General features: G+C 46.6%; 1 long non-coding RNA gene across 1 annotated transcript; it reads left to right on the forward strand.

Moving 5' to 3' along the window:
* The first annotated feature begins 899 nt into the window (after nt 1-899).
* LOC123362262 lies at nt 900-8,214 on the forward strand. Its single transcript, XR_006576383.1, has 3 exons — nt 900-965; nt 1,952-2,007; nt 6,508-8,214. It is a non-coding gene; the product is annotated as an uncharacterized LOC123362262 (long non-coding RNA).
* Nucleotides 8,215-11,057: the final 2,843 nt, after the last annotated feature.

The following is an 11,057-nucleotide window of genomic DNA, read 5'->3' on the forward strand; positions in this document are numbered from 1 at the left end:
TAAGTGTAGACCTACCCTTGGAATCATAGCAGATTAGGGTTGGAAGAGACCTCAGGAGGTCATCTAGTCCAATCCCCTGCTCAAAGCAGGACCAACACCAACTAAATCATCCCAGCCAGGGCTTTGTCAAGCCGGGCCTTAAAACCTCTAAGGATGGAGATTCCACCACCTCCCTATGTAACCCATTCCCATGCTTCACCACCCTCCTAGTGATATAGTGTTTCCTAGTATCCAACCTAAACCCCTCCCCCACTGCAACTTGGGACCATTGCTCCTTGTTCTGTCATCTGCCACCACTGAGAACAGCCAAGCTCCATCCTCTTTGGAACCCCGCTTCAGGTAGTTGAAGGCTGCTATGAAATCCCCCCCTTCAATCTTCTCTTTTGCAGACTAAATAACCCTCATTCCTTCAGCCTCTCCTCATAAATCATGTGTCCCAGCCCCGTAATAATTTTCGTTGCCCTCTGCTGGACTGTCTCCAATTTGTCCACATCCCTTCTGTAGTGGGGGGACCAAAACTGGATGCAATACTCCAGGTGTAGCCTCATCAGTGCCAAATAGAGGAGAATAATCACTTCCCTCGATCTGCTGGCAATGCCCCTACTAATACAGCCCAATATGCCGTTGACCTTCTTGGCAACAAGGGCACACTGCTGACTCATATCCAGCTCCTCATTCATTGTAATCCCCAGGTCCTTTTCTGCAGAATAAATATTTCAAAAGAAATGCTTCAGTCACATTGTTGTTACCATTTATGGCATTATCCTGGGGGCACTCAGTTGCTTCTGGACATAGATAGCTAAGTGGTGAACTCCTATTGGGCAGCTACGTAATATTGTGATCGTGAGCAGCCAATGTTCAAGTATAAAAGCGATTGGAGAGGGTATCTCTTGACTGCAGCAGCAGCTGGATACGAAGGTGCATTGAGAGCTCCCAAGTGTCAGAAGCTGAAGCCAGAAGCCAAGGTAGAAATTGTTATTTGTTATTATGCTTTGTCTGGGAATCTGATGAGAGCACCTAGAGAAGAATTACAGAGTGTCTGTGGGTTTAGTATGCGTGGTTCACACGAGCTCACCACATCCCCTAAGATGATTTTGTAGGGAGGAGATGTTATTGCTACCATCAGGCGTGAGAGTGCATCTCCTGTATTTAGGGAAGGTGGATTCTGAGAGCACAGGTTCTGACAGTGGGAGACCACACCAAATACTATAGGAAGGGGAAGGAATATTTAGTTTGTAGGAAGAGGTGGCAGATACTACAGGAATGAAGAAAAACTCTCTTTCCCTGCTTTGTGGCTGATTCTGACTTACAGACACACACACACAGCTCCTCACAAATCAGTCCCCAGCCCTTGTGTTTGCATCCAGTCTAGTCTTTGGGTGGTGGCTTCCATTTTTCCAGTGGTCATTAAACAAATGGGTATTTAACTGCTATGTTATTTAGCCTGAATGAAAGGTGGGTGCCATGCCCATAGCTTCAGTGAGGTGTGTGATTGCCTGTAGATTAAAGACATGCTTGGTGGGAGCCACCCGACCTCCAGCATAACAGTATGTTATAGGCAAGAAATGCTCACAGTAAGAGAAATGCATGTTTGTGGTCTTTAGTTCTTCTGTTGAAGAAGGAGCAACCTGCATGTGCTGGGCTTTTTGCACATCAACATTAAAACATTTGCAATGGCCAATGCCTCAATAAGATGGGGGTGGGGTGGGAGAGAGAGTGGGGTATTGGCCACTGGAGGTTTTTATGTGAACTCTGGTGACCTTTAGCTTTGCTTTACAATCCTTAAGTGCTTAATCATCACAAAGAAGAACAAGGGAAGTATTAATATTACTCTTGTACAGATGGGGAAACTAAGGCACGGAAGTTAACATGAAAAGATTTCAGTTGAGTGCCTGAAGTTAGGCTCTTACATACATATTCAGGCAGCTTTGTAATAGTCTAATCTTCACAGGTTTCCTGAATTGGAGCCCGTAGGCGGAGGAGGAGGAAGAGCACACACTACAGGAGGTGAGCGTATACTGCATAAATGCAGCTGAGACAAAATAGGAATTTGGCTCATAGGGAATTGTAATAATTTGACATTTGTTTATGTCCCAAACTGGAAAAATATCAAAAATTTTCACAAAAGAATTTGTTTAGTAAATGTTGAAACATTTTGTTTCAAGTCAGTTTGACATTGAACTGCATTTGCTTATTGCCTCATGGGACAGGTAGTTTTGGGTACCTCATGCTTTCATTCTTCCCTATGGGGCAGGTTCCCTGCCAAGACTACATCTCCCTGAGGCGCCATATGGCTCTGTCAGGAGAGGGACCACAATGCATCATGGGAATGAGGTCTGGGTAAGGGTCCAGGTCATAGAAGAGAATGGGGGCACGAAGCACCAGAAATATAACTCCCATGAACCATCAAGGCACTCTGGGTGGAAGCAGTGTACTGTTGAACAGCCCTGAAATGAAACATTTTGTTTTGATTTTCCAAAAAAAATTCAGCAAAATTGAAAATTTCCCATTAAAAATTTAGATATTTTAGAAATTGTCCAAAAATCATTTCAACAGGAAATGCCCAATCAGCTCTATGTACAATGGAGACCCTGGCCAGGCCCCAGTCTCTGCCAGGACCATCCACTTCTGGGCTGTACAGACCCCTTTCATCACACAGCAGTGGAATTATGGCTGCTTTATACAGCTATAACCTGGTGCCCCTCAGAGCTCCTATCCACAGGGAACGTTGCCAATTTGTGCCAGAATAAATCAGCATAAATCCTTCTATTGTGTGTGTAAGATTGTGTTACACCGGTGGTGAATCTAGCCCAGTAAATGCAAACACTTTACACCAAAGCACCACGCGCCCCTAGGCAGCCAATGGATCTATCTGTGTGAGTAAAGTTGCGCAGCTGCTTACATGTCTGCAGGACTGGCTCCAAACTATGGTAGCCAACCCCTCTGCAGGGTGTTTCTCTAAGTCCTGTGGCACACTAGTCCTGTCTGGATGTCTGGTACAGTGGCTGTGTACCACCAGCTCAGAGTCAAGCATTGTAGGTGCTCCACGCACTAGACTCTGCAGGCTCTAAATCCATTCTTCTTTCGCTCCCTGCTTTCATCATGACCCTGTCTCTCTCTCTCGATTCTCTCACATTCCTTCCCTTTCTCTCATCTCTTCTCTCTCTATCTCTTTCCCCTTGCGCATAGCCCCTCTCTTCTCCTCCCGTCTGTGTTGTGTCCTCGTTCTTCAGTCCCCTTTCTCCCTGCTTCTCCATCCTTTCCCAGCCAACTCTTTCCCAAAATCCCAGAGGGGAAGAGAGAGCAGCTGGGGGTATCTGTTAAGGGTACACTCCTCCCTCCTCCCCAGCATGCGGGAAATCAGGGATGGGGGTGTCGGGGGTGGGCAGAGTCTCTTTCTCCTCATCCAAAACCTCAGTCTGAAGGAGAAAAAGCCTTGTGGATACTGGGGTTTGCTCTGCCTCCCCCTCCCAGTCCCTGGTGGGAGGAGCCCTGAGATGGCCTCTCCACCTCTCGCTCATTAACATTTGCTCAGAGCTCACAGGCATTTTCTGTCAATTTATATCCAGTGTTCAACATCTGGATGCAAACGCTGAACTTGATTTATGTGCTCGCTCTTTCTCTCCCTCTTGTCTCCATGTGGAGAAGCTTTTCTCAACCTGTGCACTGTGACCCCAGATTGGTCACCAGAATGTACCAAAGGCTGGTGTGGGAGGCTTGAGGCAGGAAGGTCCAGTCCTTCCCTGGGGAGGTGGGGTTGCCCTGGGGGGTTGCAGAGCCTGTCCCAGTCACCTCACAGCAGTGGCTCTGTCTCGGGGTTCACTCACCGCAAGAGGTGCCTCCTCCTGCTCACTCTGGGGATTAGGTCTGGCCAGGCATTGTGGCCTCTTCTGGTGTTGTCTTTCCCATTGTCCTGTCGCACCCTCTGCAACTCAGGGTGTTCCCTTTTCTTGACTTGCTTCTCCAGCCAGGTCACTTGCTTGTTTCCCCTTCCAGGGCAAACGATCCAAGGCAGTCCATTGTCCTTTGCTTGGCCTATGCCACATCCTCAGTGGCTGGTAGGGGAACCCAGGCCACCCTCTACTCCAGGTTCCAGTCCAGGGACCCTATTTCTAGCAACAGTGGCCTGCTCACTCCCAGACCATGTTGCTGTGCCCCTGGACTCCTTCCTACTTCGCAGCTCTACCTTCTATCTCCCCCTCCCTCTGGGTTTGCGAGCCCAAGCTCCCGCCTCTCGGGGACTGACGGCAGACTACTCCCCTGCATCCCCAAACACACCTCCCTTCTCCCAGGGAGTGACTTCAGCCTGCTTCCCTGCAGCCCTATTTCTGCTCTCTGTTTCCGGGCTTTATACAGGCTTCTCTTGTTCCTGTTCAACTGAGCCTGCTTCCAGTTAGTGGCCCCTTCTCAGCCTAAATCTCTCCCCTGCTCACTGCTTAACTGATTGATCAGACCTCTCAAGGCAAGTGCGGGGAATACACCTCTTCACAGACTCCTGTAGCTACAGTCCCATGGGCCTGACTGGGCTTGGCTTCCTGCTCTGGGGTTGCCATGCTGCTCTGCTTTGACCCAGCCACCCCTCTGTCGTGAGGCGCCAAATTTCAGTAAGTGGGGCTGAGCCACATGTGCCAGGTCACAATGCTGCACACAAAAATACGGAGGGGGTGGGCCCAACCTGAGCAGTACGGCATCCCCAGAGATCACAATGCACTGAACGGGGAGCCAAGCCCAGCCACCCCACAGGACAGGAGTCACAGGAGCTGCTGTTATGGTGCTCGCCATGTACTTACTTAGTACTTATTATATCTGTGTATATATTGTATATCGTGGATGAGAAATATTTAGTAAGCCAGATGTGTTTGCACTAAGGCTATTTACTGGGTTGTGACCGGCCATCCAGGTTTACAAATGGCTCCTGAGCCAAAAAAGATTGAGACCCACTGATGTGGAGCCAGTGCTGCTGCCAGACCTGTGAGCTTCTCTGCACTGGAGGAGACCTTTGCTTCATGCTCTGAGACCTTTACAGAGATGAGAACTGGTCAAAAAGTATTTGGAAAGAACATTTTTTTCTGCTAGAAAATGCTGGTTCATTGAAATCGAAGCATTCTGCAGGAATGTGTTGTTTTTGATGAAATTTGAAACAAAGCTTTTCAGTGAGCTTTAAACATTCTGGTTCAGTCTTACTGGAATCACAGACGTGTAGGACTGGATGGGATCTCAATAAGTCGTCTAGTCCAGTCCCTTGCACTCAAGTCAGGATGAAGTAATAACTAGACCATTCCTGACTGGTGTTAGTCTAACCTGTTCTTAAAAACCTTGGGTGATGGTTGAATCCACCACTTCCCTAGGTAATTAACTACCCTGACAATTAGGAAGATTTTCCTAATGTCCAACCTAAACCTCCCTTCCTGCAATTTAAGCCCATTGCTTCTTGTCTTCTCCTTAGCGGTTAATGAGAAGAATTTTTCACTCTCCTCCTTGTAACAACCTTCTATGTCATTGAAAATGGTTATCATGTCCCCTCTCAGTCTTCTCTTCTCCAGACTACACAAACCCAATTTTTCCAATCTTCCCTCATAGGTCACGTTTTCTAGACCTGTGATCATTTTTGTTGCTCTTCTCTGCACTTTTTCCAATTTGTCTACATCTTTCCTGAAATGTGGCGCCCACAAAGCTCCAGCTGAGGCACAGGTTTTTGCAACACTTTGGTTACCACAATTTTGCGACTCCAATTAATTTTGAAATGATTTTTCATTTTGAAACGTATTATATATTAACTTTAATTATATTATAGAAAGGGGGTCAACTGCCACCCGGGCATCTGCTTGTGGCCAGGAGTGCCTCTGCAGTGTCTTGTTTCCCCCTTTTTCTGGGCTCCTTCAGCAAACTCCACATGGTCTCTCTTTCAACACAACCCTCCTGGGGCCTCTGTCTTTTTAGTAGCGTTATTAACTTAACAAATTTCTCAAACAAACACAAAAGAAATCCTCCCCCCAGGCTTAAGCTGGGCACAGCCCCTCCTCCCTGAGATATTATCCTTTCTTTGGGGATCACTGCAACCCGTGGGACAAGCCACCCTGTTATAATTATATGATACCAGCGACCAAATACAGTACCAGTTACCTCTTTTATTGCTTTTATTTTATAATTTTAAAATATTCTACCCTAATTAAATAGAAAATAAAATAATATAAAAATAATATATTAAAAAATTCAAAATTGGAGTGAAACATTTCAATTTTATCAAAACAAAACATTTCCATTGACCCAGACTGCAATTCTTCATAAGCTGTGGAGTTGCAGGTTGGGAGAAGACAATAGACCTTGGAGTCAGCTGGTGGGGAAAAAGACCCTACTCTTATTCCCGCTGGCTAAATGTTTGAGGAAGGACTTTGCCCATTCCCTCTTTGCAATTGCCCATCTCCCACCCATTTTGTTCAATCGTTTGTGTATTTATCTGTTGTTTCAAATGAAATGCTAATTTCCTGATGTTTCATCCCCTCACAGAGATTCTCTACTGAGTAGGGGCTGCTTCCCAAGCTGTGTTCTCTCTCCACAGCTTCTCAGTCACTGCTTCAGCTCCAAGAACCAATCACAAAGATCCTGCCACACCCACCAAAATGAATGGGATCATCATTTATGAGCATATAAACTTCCAAGGAAAATCCAAAGAATTCATTTCTGACATTGCTGACTTGAAGCCCGTAGAGTGGGGCCACTGTGTCTCTTCTGTAAAGGTCACTGGCCAACCCTGGGTGGCCTATGAGAATCCTAATTATTCAGGCAAGTTCCTGGTGTTTGAGGAAGGTGAATACAGCTTTGTTGGTGAAGATATGAATGACAAGATCACTTCTCTCAAGCTGATTACTGAAGACCTGAAGAATCCCAAGATCACCCTGTATGAACATATCAACTATGAAGGGGAAATCAAGGTGGTAAAAGAAGCAACCAGTCTGAGCAAGGGATCTTTCAATGACCGAGTGTCTTCCCATATGGTGCAGAGCGGTGCCTGGCTATTGTGCGAATGTGAGGATGGAAGTGGCTTGAATTATGTTGCCCGGAAAGGTGAACAGCTTCCAAACTATGAATCGATCAATTTCAATGACAAGCTTTCATTTCTGCGTCCCCTGAGAGCCGGCTGGTGCTAGTTCCAATGGGCTGCAGACCTTGCCATCCTGGGGTGCCATCAATCAGATGCCCCCACAGGAAGGGGCAGAGTTAGAGCTCTGCCCATGCTTGCACTTCATTGCTCCACACACCACAGAATCAGTGAATTTGGGAAAGCGCAGCTCATCCTGTGCAGTGCTTCATAGCCTGGTATCCTGCTGTTTGTCCCCCAAAGCCATGCCAGAACTTCCTTCCAGACCTCACCCTCCCAGTCTCCTTCATGCTCTCCCTCATTGGCAGCTTCCTCTGGGGTGTTCCCTTCCCTCCAGACCCTTCACACAGCTCTAACTAGGAGGCTTATTTAGGGATCTCCTGGCCTCTGTCTGCCATTTATTTTCCTTTCAATCTCTTCTCCTGGGATAAGATGACCTCTGGAGGTCCCTGAGCTCTACATTTCTATGATTCTGTGCTCATAGAGGGGCCCCTAGAGGAGTTTGAGCCGACCTTGGGACTATCCCGCCCCATTATCTCCATGACACCCAGAGACAGATTGAAAGGAATGTCTACATGGATGAAACAGAAGGAGTCAACCAAACAGATCGTCAGCAAACCTCTATCACCACAACCTAAGACAGTGTGAGATCTCCAATTTCTACAGCTTCATGTGGGGTGGGAAAGGGGATGGGGAGGGGATCATGTTCTTTGTGGAGATAGTAACTTCCAGCACCTCCCAGTATCAGCAGGGGATAAATGAGCCACCCACCAACAGGGAAAAAATCATGGTGTGCCACTGGCCAAGAGATCTCCTCACACAGTGCTGGTCATCTGTGCCCTAAAGTGCCATCTCAAGGTTGATTGAGTTGATCACTATCTAGGATGGGAGAAGAAGAACTGAGCATGAGGTGCACCAGAGCACATTGCGCATAGCACCAACCCAGGAGTAAGCTCCAGCATGGAGGTGGCTCCACAAACCCACTGTGTTTCCTACCGCTTCCATCCCAACATGCTCATGTCGGCTTCCAAGAAAGGGTTGAAGGGTTTCCAGTCTGCTAGCTTCTCTGAGTGATTTATTGTTAACCTGCTCCAATAAAGTGATTTGCAGTGAAACTTGTACTAATGATCTCCTGTTCCGATAGCCAGTAAAGTTGCAGTCCCCAGGAGAGCTTCTTCCTGCATAGTAACTGCCTTTGTCCAGACTGGACTTAGCTTTTCAGAGCAGAAGGAACTCAGCAGTAACACATTTCCTCTGGGGATGGCACAGCTGGAGGGGAGCTGTGACTCTGCTTCACTCTGCCCTCTCTTCCTGATCCCCCAGAAATCTTTGTGTGGGTGGCTCACAAGGGTCCCATGAGTGGAGCTGGGTCAGGTGAAGAGCAGGAGCAGGGCGGCCTCATATCCCCCATGTTTTATGAAGCATCCCATTGCAACAGAATGTGCAGCAGAGTCAGCACAGTGGCATATGGAAAGTTAATCTAACTGAACTCTAATGTGTTACATTATCAAGAAGGAACCCTTGTAATAGAGTCATAGAGTTTAAGAATGGCATGAGTTTAAGAATGGGCCATTATGTCATAGAGTTTAAGAATGGGCCATTATGTTCCTCTGGTCACAGGATTTCTCACAGCAATTCCTATAACACGTGGTTGAATTTGATCAGTGTTTCTCAAACTTTGCAGGTGGGAGATAACTTCTTCAATGTCAAAATTCTCTGCAACCTCTCACATTTACGAAAGTAATAGTGAACATTATTTACTATTTATTATTCAATGATAACACTGATCTACCCACAGAATTTGTGTGTGTTTTGAGAGGTTGGCAGAGACACCTTGAAGTATAAGGGTGAGTGGGGAGCAAGAATTTATTTGCTTTAGTTTGTAATAACATTTTCTATGCCTTGAAACCATTGCCTTTGGTGGTCCCCCTGAGAAACACTAAACTAAACCATACCTTTTCAAAAGACATACAGACTCTGTTTGAAGTCTCTAAGTGATGATTAATCACATCCCTTCGTAACATTCAACAGCCTAGTGGCTAATTATTTTCAGTGTTAAAAAGTTGCATTATATTTTCAATTTGATTTTTTTTAACTTCAATTCCCTCCACCTCTTTTGGATCTCATTCTGCTTTTGATCAGACATCTTCACTCCGAGGAGGTACAGACTGATCAGGTTGTGTCTTAACTGAACACGAGCTCTGTAGCAAAAGGGGGGTAACACAATGCATTGCACGGGACGCTCATGGCACAGTTGGTTATCTACGTTGATCCCCTGGGTCCTCTTCACAGTTATTGCTTTCCAGGATATAGGTCCTCTAGTTGGAAAAGGGTCTCTGTGAAAATAATAGCACGGAATCACATATTGATTCAAACACATAAGAAAAAACCTTTGTTACAGTTAAAGTAACTCAGGACAAATATCTAGCTCAAAACTACCAAAAACAAAAAACAGATAGTAAAGCCATGCAACAACATGCAGAATTTTGTCTAATCACATACATCCCCACACCCATGCACCAGAGAGCCTATACATCCCCACAAGCCATTCAACTGTTACCAACCACAATCACCAAGGTGACCGCCCAAGCAATCCCCAGTCCCTTTGTGATGACAGTGGCCCTGTGCAGTGCGCTTGTATTTCCTAAGGTGGGTGGGTTGGATTTGGAGCTCACTGCTAAACAAATATATAGTTGTTCTCTATGCAAATTATTCCAAGGAGCCAGGGATTTGGCTCTGGGGAAGACATGCAGATTCTCCATTCTCCATAAGAGCAGCATGGCAGGGGGACAGGTCCGTCCTGACTCTCCCAGTGATTGAGTGGATGCTCCCAAGAAGTAGTGGGTTTAATTTGCAGCAGGGGAGATTTAGGTTAGCTATGAGGAAATACTTTTAAACTATATGGGTGGTTAAGCTCTGGAATAAGCTTCCAATGGAGATTGTGGAATCCCCATCATGGGAGGTTTTAAGAACAGGTTGGACAAGCACCTGTCAGGGATGCTTTAGGTTTATTTGGTGCTGTCCCAGATGAAAGAGGCTGTTTCCTGTGTGGGACGCAGACCAGATGACATTTGCAGGTGAGGCAAAGGCCATTGGAGAGAATTGCCCAATTAGAGGGAAGTCACAGCAGGGAAACTAGAAGTTGCTGATCGACTGCCATCAGCAGCTATGAGACTGGCCCATGGGAACAGCTGCCCACATCCCTGTTACTATGTGTCTGGAGACACTGATGCCTGGAAAACTACAGTGCTGTTGGATTCAGAATCTGAAATGTCTGATTCACAGACAACACCCACTGCTGAAAGAAAGAAAATTCAGTATCGTGAGAATTAAAATGGTGTCTACTAACAATCAGCCCCTGCAGATAAGAGAAAAAATCTAGCTCCCACTGGACAATATTCAGAAACCTCTGCCGAATGTAGGTAGGAGGAAATGTGGACCCTGGGGGAAACTCTGGGGGTCTCAGGGTACATCCACACTGGAGTCAGAGATGCGCATGGCAGCGTGTGTAGACGTACCTGTGCTAGCTGTACTCTACCTTGCTAACAACAGCGGTGATGGTGCAATGATGTGGACTAGCAATACTTGTATGTACTCAGAGGTTCAGACAGGCTTGTGCAGCCCATTCTGCATCATCCACACTATTTTCAGTGAGCTAGCTGGAGCACAGCTAACTTGGGTGTGTCTACATGAGCTGCCATTCACACGCCCAGCTTCAGTGTTGACAAACCTTAGAGGGCCCTTTACCATGTCTGCAGCGTGAAAGGCAGGTGGTCGCTCACAATACAGTGAAGCCAGGTCATCATGCCATAACCCCCAAGGAGAAAGCTCTGGTGCAGTGATCCTGTCGGAGTGTTTGAAGCTGTGGCTGTCCAGTCAGGATCGCTGTTTAGCAGAGCTCTGTTTCAAGCGGGGCCAACGGGTGAGTTCTGGGTCAGAGCAGATAATGTGACTGATC

Source organism: Mauremys mutica, chromosome 1, assembly GCF_020497125.1.
Source record: "Mauremys mutica isolate MM-2020 ecotype Southern chromosome 1, ASM2049712v1, whole genome shotgun sequence".
Classification (NCBI taxonomy): domain Eukaryota; kingdom Metazoa; phylum Chordata; order Testudines; family Geoemydidae; genus Mauremys; species Mauremys mutica.